Genomic DNA, 21,530 nt, shown 5'->3' on the forward strand with positions numbered 1-21,530 from the left:
TCCATTTTTCGTGGAGTTCCTCACCATCACCTGGTTAGAAAAAGAATCTTATTGATAACTAAAGTGTCACTCAAGATATGAAATGTAATTACCTAAAGACTGGACACTGTTATGTTGCAAAAAAAAAAAAAAGGGTTTTTTAAGTTATAAGTCCCATGTTAAAGTAAATGCCTTTGGTGGATCCCTTGTCATAGGTAATGGGATGCTTATTAGTTCGTTTCTGTGACCACACTCGGGAAAAGCATCAGTATTCACTCTGCCAAGGGATAATTGTGACCAGGGTTCAAGACCCTGACTGAAACTGGGTAACGTGTCAAAAGGACATGAGTTCAAATCCTGCTTGCACCAAGGGGTCGGGTTTATTTTTCCTTGTCAGGATGTAGGGCATGTGAGATTCACAGGGAATGTTACTCTGTGTTCCCCATCCCCACTGGAACTCTGTAATCATCTAAAAAAATTCACATCCCTCATCTCAGGGCAGAGTCACAAAGATACTGTAAAGTTAGTTGGAAAGTGTATTCTGCTGAGTCAGTGGGGCAGACCCCAGGCGCCTCCAGCCAGCTTGCAGTGCCTTTTGCAAAACTGTAAGAGAGAATGTCTCACTCCCACGTTAGTAGTAGTAGCAATTCATCTCACTCAGCTATGAGCCAGAACACGTAGTAGTTTTGTTTTCCCAAAAGACAGAGTGAGGGTCACTCTGCTGAGGGCTAATTGCTGGAGAAAGATGGCAAACTGTCTATTTTTTACCATTTCTTGCATTTTCAGCCTTTTCCTTTCAATGGTTTGGTAAAGTGCTTTTAGCTGATGGGTTGTGGATGTTAAGATAAAGGGGTCTTCTTGGATGGGATAACCTAGGAACAGAGAGCCTTTCCAAGAGTGCAGATTTGGGCCTGAAGAGGAATCCACTGACCCAGGTGAAGAATATTGAGGCCTATCCTGCCCTCTCCTGTGGGTTAGCTTTCAGAGCCATCCAGACTGATTTGCCCTGGAAAGAGAGAGGTGGTTCTTTGTTGTTGTTGTTGTTTATTTATTTTTTATTAGTTGGAGGCTAATTACTTCACAATATTGTAGTGGTTTTTGTCATACATTGACATGAATCAGCCATGGATTTACATGTATTCCCCATCCCGATCCCCCCTACCACCTCCCTCTCCACCCAATCCCTCTGGGTCTTCCCAGTGCACCAGCCCCGAGCACTTGTCTCATGCATCCAGCCTGGGCTGGTGATCTGTTTCACCCTAGATAATATACATGTTTCGATGCTGTTCTCTTGAAACATCCCACCCTCGCCTTCTCCCACAGAGTCCAAAATTCTGTTCTATACATCTGTGTCTCTTTTTCTGTTTTGCATATAGGGTTATCATTACCATCTTTCTACATTCCATATATATGTGTTAGTATACTGTAAATGGTCTTTATCTTTCTGGCTTACTTCACTCTGTATAATGGGCTCCAGTTTCATACATCTGATTAGATCTGATTCAAATGAATTCTTTTTAATGGCTGAGTAATATTCCATGGTGTATATGTACCACAGCTTCCTTATCCATTCGTCTGCTGATGGGCATCTAGGTTGCTTCCATGTCCTGGCTATGATAAACAGTGCTGCGATGAACATTGGGGTGCACGTGTCTCTTTCAGATCTGGTTTCCTCAGTGTGTATGCCCAGAAGTAGGATTGCTAGGTCATATGGCAGTTCTATTTCCAGTTTTTTAAGAAATCTCCACACTGTTTTCCATAATGGCTGTACTAGTTTGCATTCCCACCAACAGTGTAAGAGGGTTCCCTTTTCTCCACACCCTCTCCAGCATTTATTGCTTGTAGACTTTTGGATAGCAGCCATCCTGACTGGCATGTAATGGTACCTCATTGTGGTTTTGATTTGCGTTTCTCTGATAATGAGTGATGTTGAGCATTTTTTCATGTGTTTTTTTGCCATCTGTATGTCTTCCTTGGAGAAATGTCTGTTTAGTTCTTTGGCCCATTTTTTGATTGGGTCATTTATTTTTCTGGAATTGAGCTGGAGGAGTTGCTTGTATATTTTTGAGATTAATCCTTTGTCTGTTGCTTCGTTTGCTATTATTTTTTCCCGTTCTGAGGGCTGTCTTTTCACCTTGCTTATGGTTTCCTTTGTTGTGCAAAAGCTTTTAAGTTTCATTAGGTCCCATTTGTTTATTTTTGCTTTTATTTCCAATATTCTGGGATGTGGGTCATAGAGGATCCTGCTGTGATTTATGTCGGAGAGTGTTTTGCCTATGTTCTCCTCTAGGAGTTTTATAGTTTCTGGTCTTACATTTAGATCTTTAATCCATTTTGAGTTTATTTTTGTGTATGGTGTTAGAAAGTATTCTAGTTTCATTCTTTTACAGGTGGTTGACCAGTTTTCCCAACACCACTTGTTGAAGAGGTTGTCTTTTTTCCATTGTATATCCTTGCCTCCTTTGTTGAAGATAAGGTGACCATAGGTTTGTGGATTTATCTCTGGGCTTTCTATTCTGTTCCATTGATCTGTATTTCTGTCTCTGTGCCAGTACCATACTGTCTTGATGACTGTGGCTTTGTAGTATAGTCTGAAGTCAGGCAGGTTGATTCCTCCAGTTCCATTCTTCTTTCTCAAGATTACTTTGGCTATTCGAGGTTTTTTGTATTTCCATACAAATTGTGAAATTATTTGTTCTAGTTCTGTGAAAAATACCGTTGGTAGCTTGATAGGGATTGCATTGAATCTATAGATTGCTTTGGGTAGTACAGCCATTTTGAAAATAATGATTCTTCCAATCCATGAACACGGTATATTTCTCCATCTGTTTGTGTCCTCTTTGATTTCTTTCATCAGTGATTTATAGTTTTCTATGTATAAGTCTTTTGTTTCTTTAGGTAGATATACTCCTAAGTGAGAGGTGGTTCTTAACGGCCCCTGGGCTCACTTGGACCAGCATCAGCTGCACTTGTGTTTCACCTCTGAACACAGAGTGCTCAAAAAAGGAGAAAGTTCAGTTAGGATTTGTGTTTTCAACAATCCAAATACATTAAACGCTGGAACTGTGCCGGTGTCCTAGAGGGCAGACTGCAGGTAGGGGCCAGAGTGACCGCTGGCTAGAAGACCTGCTTACAGACCACCTCCTAGTCTACCCCATTCCACTCCACCCTTCCACTCATCCCTTGTCTATGTATGAGGTCTTCAGCTACCCTGAGGGCCGTCATAGGCTCAGAAGACAAGAGGAAAAGGCTAGGAGGAGCAGAAAAACACTTTAGAGGAACTGTTGCAAGAGCCAGCAACGAGGTGGTGCCAACCCTCCCCCAGCCCCACCATACCTTCCTGTCACACAGCCTACATTTTTTTTCACTTCAACTTTTTGGTAACCTGCAATTTGATTATTTTCATTTGAGGTTATACATGACCTTTTTAAAAAAAAAAAATAGAAGGCAGTTTCAGAGGAAGTTGATGACTCATTAAATGATCAGTGAGACATGTGTGAATTGATTAATTAAATTGTTCGGCCAGGGGAAAGGGGGCTGTGATTGGAAAGAGGTGGGGGCACCTTGGGAACGGGGCCCACGTGGAATGTGAGGTGACAGGAAGCCAGTAGGAGGAGTAGAGAATGGGCAGTTGTAGGAGTGGGGAGAGGATTAGGTAGAAAAACACTGCAACCACAGAGACTTTTGCTTCTGAGACCCAGAAACCAGGCAGTGGTGGTTTTCTTCTTAAAGCTTGTCTGGTGGGGCAGCCTGGTACCTAACACCACCAACAGCAGCATCTATCAAGTGGAAGGTTGCCAGATTTAGTGAATTAAAAAAATACATGATGCTTGATTAAATTTGAATTTCAGATAAACAACAAATAATTTTGTAGTGTAAGTATATCCCAAACTGTTTATTCAAAGTTTAAATTTAATGGGACATCTTGAATTTTATCTGTCAGCTTGTGGAATGGCTGAGTGCCTGACATTGAGTGGTTCTTTGAAAAAGATGCTGTGGATGAGAGGGGTCATGGTTTACAGCCTCCTGGGTGGTACAGAAGCCTCCAAAGCAGGTGCTCCTAAGTCCTGGATCATTATCCATGGCTGGCTTGTGGATCCACTCAGGCCATCTGATGTTTATCTTGGGGTGTCAGAAATGACCCTAAGAGGGAGGTGAAGCCAATGGAGGGCTCCATGATAAGCCCCTCCAAAAGGCTCGGAAGGCTGGGAGGCTGAAGCAGGCTGACAGAGACTTCAGGAAGTGTAAAACCCTGGGTGGAGTCAGGGCAGAGGGTTGGGAGGAACAGAAGAGTCTGGTCTGCCTTCTTCCATTATTTATCTATTTATGAAGAAACGGAGGGCTAGCAAGGTAAAGTGACGACTCAAGTCATGGAAAGTCAGTGAAGCCTGTGGGAGAATCAGACTTCTTAAGTCCTCACTGAGTTCTTTCCACTGCATGGTGCTGACGGAGCAGATTCTTAGTCAAGCCTCCGTTTCCACACAGCGCTACTTTGTACACAGTACCCACTTAGCCTAACCTTGTGGGAAAGACCGCTTATGAGTCACCACCACGCTCATTTTCTTTTCTGTTGGTGTAAGAACCACCTCGGTAGTCCCTTATTACCAAGAGGCTGGGTTATGTTGTATATCCCAGTTAACAAAGACAAGGACCAAGAGATCCAGGTTTCACCATTCATTTCTTTAGATGCTATTTGGGGCAGTTATGCAGGTTTCCCAAATCTGGCTACTCAGTAGAATGAAAGCAAAACAAAAAGTTGTGCTTCCTTCTGGCTTAAGGATATATATGGGTGGTTTTGCAGTTTAGTGTTCCATTCCTGTTTAGGACAGAAATATGATAGGAGACCAGTCAGCCGCAGTCTATAGAGAGCTCCCAGACCCTCTCCGGTGCCCAGTTGGGCAGAAAGGAGTGCTGAGGGTAGAATGAAACAGGGAGGGACACTCCTGAAGTGGACAAAACCACCGCTCCATTTCCTCCAGAGGCCGAGTTTTATAGTAACAGGAAGAGTGGCTGTTTCCCAAAGCTGTTTTTTTTTTTTCCTGAATCCTTAAGCATGACCTTATATTTTTAGGATCATGATACCTCTTCCTGGCTTTTCAACTTGTGAGGGTGACATGTTCTTTTTAAGTGGATTGGGTTTACTTTAGCGGCTTTTGACATAAACTGTGGATCTTTGAGGATAAGAATACTTCATTGAACCAGTGGCTGTGTCCACACTGTCTTATCCCCTCAGTGAATTAGCACATGGGAAACTATTTAGAGGGGAGAAGGTCATTTGTGGGAAAGAAGACTTTCTGCTTCTTCTCTATTCATGTGGTTTTCTCCCTTCCTGACTTGATGGATATTAGTGATGTTTTCTTGGAAAGCAAAATATCCCACATTAACGTATCATGGCCTCTTTGGGAAGCTGAAATTCCACAAGCTCTTCCACAGATTATTTCTTCAGGTAATTCTACATTTGCAGTGTTTGCTGCAGAAATGCAATAATCCTAGGCAAATTGTTTCTGTATTATCTCAGGAGTGATAGTATTAAACATTAGCCAGCCAAAGTCATAGGCAAAGACGCCTGATATTTTAATTCTTATATTACCTTCTTTATATTGCCCTGTATTACCCACCCCCCAGGAATCACTGGCTGGAAGCATTATGAAGTGATTACTTCCTTCCCTGACATTAACAATAATTATACTTGACTTCACAAATTGGAGCCTGTGAAACTAAAAAACTGAAAATATTTGATGAATAAACTGACTGAGATCTGATCAACATTGTGATGTGTGGTCAATTCACAGTAGCCTGAGAATAAGAAAACCTCTGTACATTTATTAATGTTATCTACTGACTCCAAAAAATGATTATTAGGGTGAAACGTCCTTTCAACTCCCAAGCCATAAAAGTGGCATAGTTCAAAAAAAATTGAACTAAATGAAGCCCAAATATTTGAAGTGATTGAGTTAATAGCTTTAAGAGCCAAATAAACATGTTCCCCTGAAAGGGAACCAATTTAGAAAATTTTTAAAATAAAAAAGTCCATGCATGAGACAAGTGCTCGGGCCTGGTGCACTGGGAAGACCCAGAGGGAGCGGGTAGAGAGGGAGGTGGGAGGGGGGATCGGAATGGGGAATACATGTAAATCCATGGCTAATTCAAGTCAATGTATGACAAAAACCACTACAATATTGTAGAGTAATTAGCCTCCAACTAATATAAATGGGAAAAAAAAATAAAAATAAATAAAAATTAAAAAGTCCTACCAGTTAGCCAAAAGCAGTGCTCAGAGGGTGATATGGCAGCATACCCTTGGAACACCATTGGTCACTGGGGAGCCGCTGTTTTGAGGCAGATCGGAAGATTCTGGGGATGATTCTATAGGCGAGTGGACCCTTTTCCTAAAGAAGAGTAGGTAAACAGCTAAGATGCTTAGTTTCTGCTTTTGTCACTTAGAAGAACTTCAGCTGAATTCTGGTCATCTTCTGGTCCCGCATTTTCCTAGCCAGAAAAGCATGCATGACTGGGAATTGCAAGAGTTTTAGCCAGTTTTCTCTAAGACCCACTCTGCATCCATCTTGGTAAATAGTGCTTAAGTATCACATTGTTAGCTAGCTTGGCATGTGTATTTAGTTATCAGGTGAATGAACTGCAAATGCCTTGAAGATCAAGATGGTGCCTGATACTTCTTTGTTCTCTTCACTAGCACCTAACCAGCACCTTGCACACTGTTCAGTTACCTGTTACACAGCTGTCTTCCCCTGGTGCCCAGGGTAAGTCATGCCAGTCATCATGGATGCTAAGATGAAGCAAAACTTTTTTTCTCAAAGGCTGTGCTTACATTTGGGAGCATTTAAGCTGCCTACAGGGCACTCATATGTGTATCTCACACCAGTAGAAGTGAGAGGAAGGAGTGATCCAAAAATTATGCACAACCCAGGCGCCATTTTTATCGGTCACAGTCTCAGATGCACTTGCTATTTTTGTAATCAGCTTATGTTTTTCTGGTATGATCTGGACCATGAGAGGCCCCTCAGTTTTCTGAAAATTCATAGAGTGAATGGTACATTCACAGATCTAAGTCTTAAGTGACTGGTATGGAAGTTCTGTTGTATTTTGGTATTCATTTCTCCAGCCAACAAATTTCTCTCCCTATAAATATTTGTTCAGTTCAACTACACGTTGTAAGACTTCCCGTGTATTCTGCTTCAGGGAGACTAGGCCGGTGAAACAGGAAAAACAGGGAACTTGTCCAAAAAGCCACCTGGTCCTAAAAAGCAGATGCCCCCACACCTGCCACTGTGCATCTAGTCTTTTATGATGCGGGGTCTTGTTATTTGATGGCAGAGGTCTTCTTACTCTCTGAGATGCATTCGGCTAAAGTACAAGGAAGTATAAGGTGGTTGAGGATCAAGCAGTAAACCCTGAGATTTTTTAGATTGAAATTTTGAGCTGTTCTCTTTCCAAATCTTGGCATTGAGGCATTTGCCATTCATCCCTGTCTCTGCTACAACCCCCACGCCATCCCGCCCTGTCCTCTGAAGAGTTCAATAATCTGGCCCTTGGTTTCCCACAAGCAGAGTTGAGGAGAGAGCTGCAGGCCTGGGCAAGAGAGGATTCAAACGAAAGCTGGGTTTCCAGAAATTGAGGCCGAGCTTTGTGCCAAGGCAGAATAACCTACGTAGTAGCAATTCTGCTGCATCATCCTTTGAACTTCAATCCCCATTTTTATCTTGGCGGGGATTTTCAGGAGTCAGTGAATAGTATTAACTTGTGCTGTGGGGAAATGGAAGGACCCTGTGGTAGGATTAAGAAGCATGATTGCAGCCAGTCCTTCCCGTTTTAGATTATAGAAAATGCCTTCTGTATCAGGCTTGCTTTTTGTGCGTTTTCTTTTCCTCCCTTCATCACATTCGTTATCCCTTGGGCGAGTTGTGTCTGTCCCTCCTGCCACACTCCCCCACACTCCAGGCTAGAAGCTCTCCTGCAGAGACTCCAACCAGTTGGAGAGCCGTCTTTCTCCCATCCCCCTGTCTTTCCCAGCCTGGGGGGAGACCCATGCCTAATTTTCAACTCTTCTAGGGCAGTGTGTCATTACTTGGAAGAAAATTAGAAAGCATTTTACATGGCTTATTACAAATCATTAATTGAAGTGCCACGAAACCCAAGGAATTTATTCTCCCATTGATGTGTACGTAACTCCTATTAACATTAATAAAGTTGTTTAGAATCAAAGAACCAGCAGGAACCCATAGCAGAGGATCCATTTTGATCTTGCTTTACAAAGTGACTCACACCCACAGGGCATCAACAAGCATTTTAAATATAATTTTTACAACTCCTTTTTTTTTTTTTTTTAAAGAAAAGCGATTACTGAGTATAACATCAGAGCACACTCTCGTCCTTCAGTGTGAAGGATGGCAGTTGTTTGTGTAGTCCTGCCCCACCTGGGTTGGAAGTGGGAAATGGCAAGCTTGGTCGGTGTATATGCAGGAAAGATCTGTGTGAGAGGTTTCACCTGGGGCCACCGTGCATGCTCTTATTGTGGGGGAGCTGCCCAAACAGTGGGAAGGGGACCATGCCCCTGGGCACCCACAAACAGAAGTAAGTAGAGGTATTTGCTTCACCTGAGCTGTTTCTGCCCTGTCCTACTTGTGCAATTAAAACAGGTAACATTGATGAAATGAACAGTTGAAGGGTGGGGGTAATTGTAAATCTTTTAGTCCAGATAATTATAAATCTTTTGAACACTCCAAGGACCCCAGAGAATCTGAAGATGTAGAAACAAGTGGAAAGTACCCTTAACCTTTCAAGTAGAATGCAAACACCAGTAGTTAGAGCTGCACTTTCTCTAACGGTGAGTGAATTTGTACAGTGTTTGTTTATTCACCTTCTTAGCCAATAAAGGGAGGCTTCTGAAGGGCCGGATTTTCAGATCTATGTCTCTCCCCAACCCCTTCCCAGTTCCTTCTCTGTCTTCTCTTCCGTCCATTATAGGGCATTCATTTATACAGATGTTATTAATGTTTGGAAAATGACTTTAATGTGGGTGACAAAGAAGAGAGGTTTTCATTGAGGAAGATGATATTCTTTCAGTGTCCTGTAGTCTGTCTCAAAAATGTTAAATTGTGTAATACTTAGATTAACACTTGTTTGTTTTTAGATGTTACTTTTAAAAAGAATCACTTCTAAAACAGATGGAAAGCTAAATTGCTTTTATTAGGTTTCTGAAATGCTAGTTATAATTGAATTATTTCCCTCAAGACTGGCAGCACCTCACCAAGGTTCGTCCTTGGAATCTTACCGAACCTTGTAAGAACTTTGAGTTCCCTCTGCTTTTGTCTGAGTATGGGAAATAGGTATTCGTTTCTGAAATTGTTAATTTAGACACTCTGAGAAAGGAAAATACAGGATATCCCTTTAATCACTGAACCTCATTTCCAGCCCTTTATTTTTTCTTAAGTTTAAGTGTAGCATTTCCAAAAAATAAGGAAGCAATACTGGTTATAAACAGGTAGGATCCATCTGGCACTGTGCAGATAAAAACAAGCCCAGAATTCTATTCACTTGTCCTTCACCAAAGGGCTGTGATCTGGGTCAGGATTATCCTTGTTTTACAAATGAGGCAGCTGGAACTGGAGAGGTGAAGCCAGCCTTTCTCAGGGCCACAGACCCAGGGAGGGTCAAGAACCCAGATGAGCTGGGAGTGCTGAGGGCAGGGGCTGCATGATTACTGCCCAGCCTGCCTGCCCCTGGGCCTTGTTAGAGTTGGGATGCATAGGCTCACTGTTGGTCCAATGGGTCGTTCAGTCCCAGAGACCCACTTTGACTTACTGATAAATCAGATTTGACTTACTAACCAGTACCTGTCAGAGTGCTTGGAGCATGACAGGTACTCAATAAGTGTTTGGAGAATGACTGTGTTGCCCAAACCAAAGAGTTCCTTGCAATTTATAATCTCATCCTGGTCATTGCCCTGGCCACTGCCACATCTATTTTGAAATCTCTTTGCAGTTGAGTTTAGACACATGTGTGTATATACTTTACATATGTACTTTTAAAGTAACATTTCCAAAATTTGCCTCCAATGCCAGTGTGATCAAAGACCAGTAGCAAATCAGAGTTGTGTGTGGAGGTACTAGATGCATACTTTCTTTGATTTCAACATATTTCAAATGGTTGTTTCCTGACTTTAAAATATGCACTTATATTAGGTGTTTGTCTTTCTCTTTCTGACTCACCTCACTTAGTGTGATAATCTCTAGCTGAATCCATATTGCTGCAAATGGCATTATTTCTTTTTTATGGCTGACTAGTATTCCATTGTATATATATACCACATCTTCTTTATCAACTCATCTGTTGATGGGCATCTAGGTTGTTCTTGTGTCTAGTCTATTGTGAATAGTGGTTTTATGTACATAGGGGTTCATGTATCTCTTTGAATTATAGTTCTGTCTGGATGGTATATTCCCAGGAGTAGAACTACTGGATCACATAGTAATTCTATTTTTAGTTTTCTGAGGAACCTCCACACTCTTTTCCATAGTGGCTGTACCAGCTTACATCCCACCAATAGTGTAGAAGGGTTCCCTTTTCTCCACACCCTCTCCAGGCCATTCTGACTTGAGTGTGGTGGCACCTCATTGTAGATCTCATTTGCATTTCTCTAATAATTAGTGACATTGAGCATCTTTTCATTGTGTCTATTGGCCATCTATATGTCTTCTTTGGAGAAATTTCTGTGTAAGTCTTCTGCCTGTTTTCTTAAGCGAGTTAAGATTTATTTAAGCATTTCATGAATCAAACAAATCATATTTACTTATTGTACCTTAAGAAGAGGGCATGGTTTTTGTTTTTGTTCTTTTTAATTTTTAGAGGAATATAACTGATTTTCAATATTGTGTTAGTTTCAGATGTACAGCAAAGTGAATCACTTATATGTAGATCATTACAGGGTGAGTATTAATTAGAGTTCCCTATGCTATACAGTAGGTCCCTAGTAAAATGACTTTAAAAGCAAATACTCTTTTCTTACCAGAGGAAAGTTTAACTGGGGATATAGAAGCCTCCTTAAATGTGTTTTTCAAAAGAAGTATTATATTTTGGGGCTTTCTTGTCACTTTAAGTTGAAATATATTATAAGATTGCATGTAAAGGAGAACATAATACACTTTGTCCTATTGTATTATTGATGTTTTTAAATAGAGGGTACAGGATTAAAAACCAATAAAATGTTATTCACACACACACACACACACACACACAAAATGATCCACCAAACCATTGTTGGTCAGATAGTGGAAATAAGTGTAGAATTAGCATCAGAAAGTCTGCAGAAAAATGAAGTGTTTGAACCTAAGGAGTCTCCTTTGGGAAGCTAATATTGGGGGGATGGAATCTCCAAGGAAGATTGGAGATCTCTAAGATTGGAGAACCTCCAAGGAAGGTCCTGGGTGTTCTTGGCGAGTGAAGGAGAGCATCTCAACTTCTAAGGCCGGTCCCCATGCTCATCTCTGAGGGTGAGTGAGGTCTCCCTCATAGGACCCCTCCACCCTCCACAGTCCCCTCACACATAATCCTCTCCCAGCTCAGAGAGGAGGCTGTAGTGAGACCCTTTCTCACTTCCCCTGGGGGTTCCCTGCACCCCAGGGTGCTGTATAAGTGCCCAAATAAATCTTCACCACAGAGGGTCCAGGACATCTGAGAACAGAGTCTGGCCGTGTGGTTTCTGTGTCACAGGGATGGATTTCAGCGTGGCTGGAGCAGTTGTGTGAAGCCCGTGTCGAATGGTAGTGAGCCAGCCCTGCACAGATTCTGACCAGCTGCTGAGGGCAAGCTGCCCCCCGAGACTGGGGACAGAATCCTCTCTCCATGTATGTGATGCTGGCTGCTCTGAGGAAGGTCAGGAGTCTGCCTCATGACCATGTGTATCCATAATGGAAATCTGAAGAGCCTAGAAATGGACAAAGGCAGGAATGGTGTCCTGGGAGTTATTTTCAATATTCCATACTGTTGAGTGAAACTAAACGTTAATCCACAGCAAGACTCAGGCAAGCTGAGCTGATGTCTTGGGGTAACTTTGAAGTGGGGGATGTGGAGCACGGACTGTGTGCTGCCTAGAGAGACCACCTTTCTACTTAGGGCTTTCCCCTCCAGAGATGCTGTAGACTATAAACCAAAGCCCCAGGAAACTTTTTTAATAGCTGTGAAAAAATTAGCCTTGAATGTCCAAATTTTCACCTTAAAAATCAATCAGATGAAATTAAAATGATTTGTGTTACTTTATTTTGAAACTGTTTACTTCATGCTGTCCTATCATACAATAATAAAAATAACTTGGGCATGACAGTCATCTTCAGTGAATAAAAAAAAAACCAACGAAATGAAATGGTACTTTTAAGCTTTTAGCAAAGGAAATTTTTGAATTATCTTGCTTAAATTAAATTGCTGCACACTTTTGCTTTCAGCACTTATAAGAGCTCTGTTTTGTCTCTGGTTTCACTGCATTAACCACTGAGTGTTTTTTTTTTTTAATTGAAGTATTAACATTCATATAGAAAAGTGCACACTTTGTTAATTGCACTGAAAATGAATTTTCGTAAGGTGAACACACCCCTGTAACCAGGAACCAGATGGAGAAAGAAAGTCACCGAAGCTGCAAAGCCCCTTAGACCCCTTTCTAGTCCCCAAATCCCACCAAAGGTAACTATTATACCATGATTTCTAACATAGGTTGAGTTGTCTGTCTTGAGTTTTATATAAATAAAATCTTAAGGATGTATTTTTGTGTTTCTCAATTAATCCTTATTGTTGTTGAGGAGTATTTTGTTCACTCTCATTGCCATATAATGCATTGTATAACACTCCCAAAGTTTATTTAACCCTTCTGTTAACCATGGGCTTTGGGCTGGATTCAGCACAGCGCTGCTAGGAACACTCCTGTACGTGGCAGTGGGTGAGTACTTTTAATGTTGCTGGAAGAGAGATTCCTTGATGGTGAGATCCTGGGTCATGAGACATAGGTGCATCCAGCTCGGATAGATCCTGCCAGGTTTCCACAGTGTCTTTATCAGTTTACCCTCTCATCAGCATAGTATGAGAGTTCCAGTGGCTCCATGTTGTCACCAAGACTTTGCAGTTTTTGTCTCTGTCATTTCGTCCTTTGTCTCTGCCTATCTGGTAGGTGTATGTTGGTAAGGCATTGTGACTCTAATTTACTTTTCTTTGATGATTAAACTAGTCCAACTAGTTTAGTCCATGGACTGTAGCACCCCAGGCTCCTCTGTCCTCCAGTATCTCCTGAAATTTGCCCTAATTCATGTCCATTGAGTCGGTGATGCTATCCAACCATCTTATCCTTTGTCACCCTTTGTCACCCTCTTCTGCTTTTGCCTTCAATCTCTCCCAGCATCAGGGTTTTTTTCCAGTGAGTCAACTCTTCAAATCAGGTGGCCAAAGTATTGGAGCTTCAGTTTCAGCAACAGACCTTCCAATGAATAGTCAGGACTAATTTCCTTTAGGATTGACTGGTTTGATCTCCGTGCAGTCCAAAGAACTCTCAAGAGTCTTCTCCAACACCACAACTCAAAAACATCAGTTGTTCGGGGCTTAGCCTTCTTTATAGTCCAACTCTCACATCCATACATGACTACTGGAAAAACCATAGCTTTGACCATACTTTGTCAGCAAAGTAATGTCTGCTTTTTAATATGATGCCTAGGTTTGTCATAGCTTTTCTTCCAAGGGGCAAATGTCTTTAAATTTCATGGCTGCAGTGATTTTGGAGTCCAAGGAAATAAAATCTTTCACTGCTTCCACTTTTTCCCCATCTATTTGCCATGAGGTGATGGGGCTGGATGCCATGATCTTAGGTTTTTGAATGTTGAGTTTTAAACCAGCTTTTTCACTTTCCTCTTTCACCTTCATCAAAAGGCCCTTTAGTTCCTCTTCACTTTCTGCCATTAGAGTGGTATCATTTGCATATCTGAGAGCATCTTCTTATATGTTTATTGGTCATTTAGATTTCCCTTTTTGTGAAATTTCTTCTCAAGTATTTGCCCATTTTTGTATTGGATAGTCTGCCTTTTCCTTGTGACTTTGTAGGAGTTCTTTGCTGGATACATATGTTGCAATTATTTTCTTCACTGTGTGGCCTACCTTGATCCTGTTGATGTGTTTTGCTAAAGAATTCTTAAATTTAATACAATTTAAATTATCATATTTTTTATTCATGGTTAACACTTTTTTGTGTTTTATTTTTTGAAACTCTTCATCTGTCAGAAGATCTGAAGGTATTCTTTGTTTCCTTCTAAAAGTTTTATTATTTTACCTTTCACATTTATTTCCACCATCTGTCTGGAATTGACTTGCGCATGTAAAGTAGAGATTAAGGTTCATTTTTTTTTATACAGATACACAGTGTATTCGTGTCCTAGGGCCACCCTAATAAAGTACCACAAACTGGGTGGCTTAAGACAACAGGAAGTGATCCTCTCAAAGTTCTGGAGGCCAGACGCCTGAAATCAAGGTGTGTGCAGGGTCATGTTCCCTCTAAAGGCTCTGAGGACGATCCCTTCCTCACCTCTTCCTAGCTCCTGGTGGTGGCCAGAAATCCTTGACATCCCTTGCTTTGTGACTACATTGCTGTGACCTCTGCCTCCGTTGTCACATTGAATTTTTCCCCTTGTATCTCTGTGTCTAAATTTCCTTCTTCTTAAATGGGAATCAGTCATATTGAATTTAGGGTGCATGCTAATCTGCTATAATGTCATTTTAGCTAATTACATCTTCAGTGACCCTATGTCTGAATAATGTCACCTTCTGAGGTACTGGGGGTGGGGGGGGCTGGTTAGTACTTCAGTATATCTTTCAGGGGAACACAGTCAACCCATAATTCCCAGTAAATCCAGCTCCATTTCTTTGAACTTCAGTGTCATCTTTGTCATAAATCAGGTGATTATCTGTGTAGGTCTGGTTTTGAACCTTCTTTTTTGTTCTGTTGATCTAATTGTCTATGATACAAATACCACACTGTCTTAATTATTGTTATTTTATAATGAAATTTGGTATCTGATAGAGTAAGTCCTCCAGCTTTGTGGTTGTTCTTGAAGATTATCTTGGTTTGGGCACTTTGCATTTCCATGTGAATTATAGAACCTGCCTGTCGATTTCTACCAGATAAAGAAAACATTTTTTTTAATCAAAATTGCACTGAAGATGCATTTTAGGGGAGAACTGACATCTTTAAAATACTGAGACTTTTAATCCATGTACACAGCATAACCCTCTATTATTTAGGTGTTTAATGTCTCTCAGTAATGTTTTTAATGGTTTTCAGTGTTAAGGTCTTACACATTTTAAATTTTACTTTTAATTCTTTTTCTAAATTTATTTTTTCTTACACATCTTTTATTGGACTTATTCCTAGATATTTGATATTTTTGATGGAGATTTGCTTCAATGAAGTAAAAAGCAGAGGAAGAGAAGAAAAGCTTCTACTGGGTTTACTGCCTCACATTATTAAGGAATTTTCCCACATTTGCCAAGTTTAGCAGGGCTAAGGTTTAAGTTGAGGTCTCACTGGGTCTAAGTAAGGGTCTGGCAAATAAATTAGTTAGTCCTTGAAAAATGCAAGTTTTAGAAGAGATGAAGTGGTTCAAAACATGGGATCCTCAGAGTTAGGTGAAATGGGTCCTTGGTAGAGAAATATTAGAAGCATTGACTTTGCCATGTTGCCACATGGAGAACCATGGCTGGAAGGGATGTTGAGGGCACAATGCAGATGTTGGATGGGGTGGCAGTCCAGTTCTGGGGTTTCCAGTGTTCTTAGAACAGTAAGTTCCCCAGAAGTGCTGAGTGGGACAGGAGGATGGCCAAGGTGGTGGTATTGTGAGTCCTTTCCTCCTTGAACCAGAGCTGTTCTGTTCTACTTTTATCTAATATGTTGGAGTATAGCATAAGTGTTGAAAATGCATGTCCATACATCTGCACGTGATTGCACAAGGTTTTATACTAAAAAAAAAAAAAAAATAGCTTAAAGACTACCAGACTAGATATTCTTCAATAGTCCACTCAGCCCCAGGATTCTGGGATTTTAATATTCTAGCCAGGCTACATTTCAGGGACTCTGCAGACATCATTATTAACCTTGATCTTGGCGGCATGGTGATACTGTGTGCATATCCAGGGCCTTCACAGGAGCCACTGCAGAATGTTTGTTTTAGAGGGTCTTGAGAGTGGTTATCAGGTTGGAAAAGAGTTTGGAGACTTGTCCAGCTGCATCATAGCAAAGCAGTGTTTTTGTTCAGACTCAGGATTGCAAATCACTAGAAATAGCTTCATTTACCGGGGAAATCAGAAGTGAGTATACTACGAAACAGTATCTGTTTTATTTTTACCTGATACCTAAGGAGTGTGATCACCTGATAGAAACTCATTGCCCAAAAGAAAAGGAAGACATAATTCTTACATATACTTCATTCTTTTATGTCTTATAGAAGCAGAATCTTTTTCCTCCTAACAATCAACTAATTATTGCAGTGGCATTCACTTCATTTATTTCTTTCCCAAATAAAACCTCAACATAGAAGTTTAAATGTAACAATCATCATTATCATAAATAATAATTATTAATAATATAGTATAAATTAATGATGTATAATAAATTATTATATGAAGGAGGAGAAGAAATTATATCACTACTACTCTTACTGCTGGGGTTGATAGAGGTTACGGGGAGCCCTAGAACCCATCTAGGCCCTCAGACCACTCCTTTGCATGACTCAGCTCAACCACTTGTGCCCAGGAGCCCAAAATATGTACCTGAGAGCTGCTTCCTGGGAGGCAAGGATAAGCTCATTTGTTGGTTTGGGGGTACCCTGCTGCTCCATGAGCCTGAGTGCCCCTCATCCTGGCAATGGCTAGTGAGACAAAAGCAGCGGCCCCTTCTAATCCGACCTTCCTGCCCTCTCATCCTGGGGTCGGTAACCCCTTTGCGCTGCTGAGGGCCCTCCAGGCTCATCTCTTTGTCTACCCGTCACTCTTCTTCCACCCTTTACTCCCGCTCCAGCAAATAATAAAGCAAACAGCCACCACAGCCTCGCTTGAGTCTCCCCAACTTGTGGCAGTAAAGCCAGAAGGACCAGGGCCCTGCAGGCAGGGAGAGCAGATGGGCCAGTGTCGCCTGCTTGGAGCACCCCTCTCCCTCCCCCACGAAGCAGGCCCGTTTCCTAGGGAACTCTGTTTTTTTGCTTACCATCCTCCTCCCTTGCAATTGGGCTTTGTTTGCTCACTTGCTCGTTTAGTGTTTAGTGCATCATCCTGCCGTTTGGAACTCCTTAGTTTTGCAGACTTTGGACTTGCAGGGAACGCTGTCACATGCCCAGTTTGTACCTCACGCCACACAGGACATCTGTAGCCACAGGAGAGCTGTGGAGGGGAGGGGGAGTCACCCTCTCTAGCCCCTGTCCCCTTTCCTTTGCTTTTGAAAATAAGACAGCAGAGACTCAAAACAGCTGCTCCTTAACGGGTGGGCCCTGCAAGCATGTTGGCTTTATCATCAGCCCCCGCCAGCTAGAGGAAGACTTGGGATCCCCATTCCAAAACTAGCTAATGTGGTCACAGAGGTGAACTAAAAAAAGGATCAAGCCCTATGAATGCAACAAAATGACTAAAAGTGCCTCCTCTGTGTGAGGCAGTGGGCCAGGCAAGGTGTCAGTGGTTCAGATAGATAGAGTAAATACCTGGCTCAAGGATCTGGCTCATTTCTGGTAGAGATGTAAACGGTGAGATGAATTCCAGGAGATTGGACAAGAACTTCAAGGAGGGATTTATATTTCAGTTGGGCTCAAGGGGCAGGTTGGGTCACCATTCTTGCAGGTGGAGGTAAGGATGCATGGGAGGGAAGAACAGAGCAGGTGAAGGCCCAGAGGAGGGACAGGTGCTGGGAACAGCAATGCTTTGGTAAGGCTGGGCTTGAGGGAGAAAAAAGAAATGGGTGATAAGGCCGAGCTGGGTCTGGAATGATGGTGGTTGACTTGGAGTACAAAGCTGAAGAGTGTGAGTCTGTGTAAGTCTTTGGTCTTTCTAGCTGTGTCAGTACCCTGAGATTCCTAGGGGGTGGCTTAGAGGCACTGCAGGGGCCAAAGGTTCAGAGGCCTTCCTTACTCATTGCACTGGGGTGTTACTTTTCACTTAAGAGGGTTCCCATTGGCCTGTGCCAAGCACCCATTCACTTATCTAGTCCATCAGTCCTCAAATGCTTACTGAGAACCTCCTGTATGTCTAGCCCTGTACTCCGTTGTGCTGAAACACCATGGAAGGTTTTTGGGTTTTTGTTTGTGTGTTTAATTGTGTTTGATTGTTTTTGTTTTCTGTACAGAAGGTTTTGACCCAGTGGCAGACTAGCAAGAGCCATGGGTCAGCAGCCTGAGTTATATTTCTATCTCTGCCACCCACTCATCATAAATCCTTAAGCAAGTCTCCTGACCTCACTGGGAGTAGTTTATCACCTGTAAAGTGTAGAACTAGACTGGTAAATCATTCCCAACCAAGATATTCTAGGACTGACATGATCAGTGCATGATCTATAATCCAAAACTTTCCTTTCTGTCAACAGAGTCAGAAAAGGAGAAATCAGAGGCAGAGAGGCCAGGTAAGAGGTGATGGCAAGAACGTCTGTGGGGTACCTTAAGGATCTGAGTGAGACCTTTCACTTATTCATTCAACAAATGCAATACTTTGCTCCAGCCATTGCCCTGAGCATGGATGTATGTCAGTGACCAATACAGAGTCTCTGCTTTCAAGGCACTTTCTGTATAAAGGGCAGTGGTGGGACTGGGAACAGGAGTGATAGATTCAGAGATATGGTTTGAAACTAAGAACAAAGGGCGTTAGTTGGAGCTGTGGAAGTGTATGAGGCACCAGAGAAGAGGAAGGAAAAAGGTTTAGAGGGGAAGAGAAACCTGGGATGATGGAACCTGAGGAACCTTCTGTGGAAAGCCAACTAATGTTCACTCCATGATAGAAAACACATTCTGCGTCATGCCAAAACAACAAACTTGTGCCCCAAAATATCCTGTTGTGGCTGCGAAGCTATGACACTAAAGAGAAAATGTCTGTTTTAGACACTCAGTTCTCCTTGACTACATCATTCCTATATATGAAGCAAAATGACACCAGAGCCATGTATGGGTTTATGTTATATAATGTGAAGTGTTAGTCACTCAGTTGTGTCTGACTCTTTGTGACCCCATGGACTGTAGCCCACCAGGCTCTCCCGTCCATGGAATTCTCCAGGCAAGAGTACTGGAGTAGGTTGCCATTCCCTTCTCTGGGGAATCTTCCCGACCCAGGGATGAAACCTGGGTCTCCTGCATTGCAGGCAGTCTCTTTACCAACTGAGCCACGGGGGAAGCCCTGGGTTTATATAACAGATCTATTTGCTTTCCTCAGGGAGGTCTCTAATTAGTACCAGTGATATGTAAAAGTAGTGTGGGCAGCTGCCTAAGCTGCTAGCCCTTTAAATCTTTTCCCAGAGCAGCTGTCTCTCTCCCATTCATTCATTCATTCATTCTCTATCTCTCTCCAAGTTATTGGCGTGCATCCAGAACAGATTCTGAGAGCCTCAAGGTTTTCCTTATTTACCCTTCAGTAATTACATATCACAGGTTGTTTGCTCTATGAGAGAGTCTGGGGCTGAGCAATTAGTTTCCCATTGTCTTTGCAGGAAATGACATCCATGTGACTTCTGCAGAAGGCAACTGTTGACCACTCTGGTTAAAAGAATTTGGAAAGCATTCAGCACTTCCTCTGGTTGATCATTCAGACTGGCTGATTGGGAAAGCTTTTGGAAATGTGCAGAGTGAATAATGGTTGACAGAACCCGAAATACTACTGGGTCAGTCCCTGAACAAAAGAGTCCTCTGAACTGTTGCTCTGGTCTCTCAATGCACTGACTTGTCTGGGGCCCTTCACTGTGTGGCTCAGCATGGTGCCTCGGCATTCTATTCCTTTATAATACTTACTGGGGAATGATCAGTCAGGAGGCTTTCCAGCTGCAGATAATTGACTATCCAATTTAAGGAGGTCTGTGCAATATGAAATTTATTGAAAGCCCAGTAGCTCTGCAGACTTTAGGGTTGACTGAATGCAAACACCCCCAACTCTACTTTCCTGAGTTCCTTCTGTCTTTGCATCCCCTGTGGGCCAGATTTATCTTGTTGGAGCAAGATAGCTGCAGAAGTCCCAGACATCACATCCCACACAGCATTCCAAAGGAGGGACTTTCTCCCAGAAGAATGAGGAGAAGCTCCCAGCGAAACATTCTGCATCTGTTATTGGCCTGGATAGGAACACATGCCCAGTCTTGAACCAGTCACTGGCAACAGGAATGAGTTTCCCTTAGATCAGTGGATCTCAAACTGTAGCATGCTCACAGGTCACTTGGGATCTTGTAAGACAGCTTCCAGTTCAGTAGGTTAGGGGCAAGACCTCAGAGCTGACATTTCTCAGAGGCTCCCATGTGATGCTGACACTGCTGCTGGGCACAGTGCAAAGCCTTAAACCATGCAGGTCCCTCCCCCTAACCCCAGCTGAGAGTGCCATCACCTGCCCACAAGGACTGTGGCTGGAGAAACATGGGAGATCTGTTAGGAGGAAAGAGGAGGGAATGGTCCCATGCAAATAAAAACTGTACCAGAGATACCTGTATCCAGTGCATAACAAGAATGTTACCTTTAAAGCAGGAGCCGTGGGAAATCTATGATGCAGCAGTAGAAACAAAAAGAACTTGCAGTACCAGGTGTGGTGTGAGAGCACCTACAAACACCTTATTATTTATTTATTCTTGGGGTTGTATACATTGCCATTTTTGAAACAAAAGATTAAAGTCATGCTGCTTTCTTGATTGTCATTCATCTATTTTTATTTAATGCCATATACCTAATGTGACTCAAAGGGAACGAGTTCAGATGAAGTGGATTTACATATCCTTAAGTTTAAAAGAGTGTGCCAAATCTAGCCATCGTTCTTTGAGTAGCTATCTGATCGTTGTCTTAGTTACTGGGAAGGGAGGGTACACCCCCTCGCATCCTGTGAGTCACTTGACATGATGTTGGGGCATGGAAGACGCTGTCTGTCAGTGGTGAATTTCTGCCAAAGCAAATGGTCACAGTGCCCTTATACATGGTGTTCAGTGGAGAAAATCACTGTGCTCTCTACATTGAAAAGGAAGATCTATTTTGTTACCTTGTGTGTGTTTGGGGGGCGGTGTTCTTGGCAAAAAACACACAGGAATCCTGAAGTGCTGTAATTTGGGGAAAAAGGCTGTTAAGACTGAAGGACCAGCGTTCCTCTTGGTCACAGACTCAAGAGCACCCAGAGTGGAATATGCTGCCAGGTGTTGAGTAAACCCACCTGGGTGGTACCCAGAGGGACTGCCATCTCCAAAATCACATGCAAAGATAGCACTCTGTGAGGGAGATGGAGTTTTACTGCTCCATCTGCTTGACCTGCCCACTCTGAAACCACAGCTTCACATCTGTGAGACCTGTGGGAGGGCA

General features: G+C 42.4%; 1 protein-coding gene across 9 annotated transcripts in view; it reads left to right on the forward strand.

Annotated features, from left to right (window-relative positions):
* Positions 1–21,530, forward strand: part of FYN (FYN proto-oncogene, Src family tyrosine kinase) — a 213,754-nt gene that overhangs the window by 75,690 nt on the left and 116,534 nt on the right. For 2 of the 9 annotated variants that reach the window (XM_070449950.1, XM_020890395.2), the window contains exon 3: positions 18,587–18,622. The exons of the other annotated variants lie outside the window; for them this stretch is intronic. The gene's annotated coding sequence lies outside the window, so the exon portion shown is untranslated. The remainder of the gene's footprint in view (positions 1–18,586; positions 18,623–21,530) is intronic. 9 annotated transcript variants of the gene reach the window in all.

This window comes from Odocoileus virginianus, chromosome 19 (assembly GCF_023699985.2).
Source record: "Odocoileus virginianus isolate 20LAN1187 ecotype Illinois chromosome 19, Ovbor_1.2, whole genome shotgun sequence".
Classification (NCBI taxonomy): domain Eukaryota; kingdom Metazoa; phylum Chordata; class Mammalia; order Artiodactyla; family Cervidae; genus Odocoileus; species Odocoileus virginianus.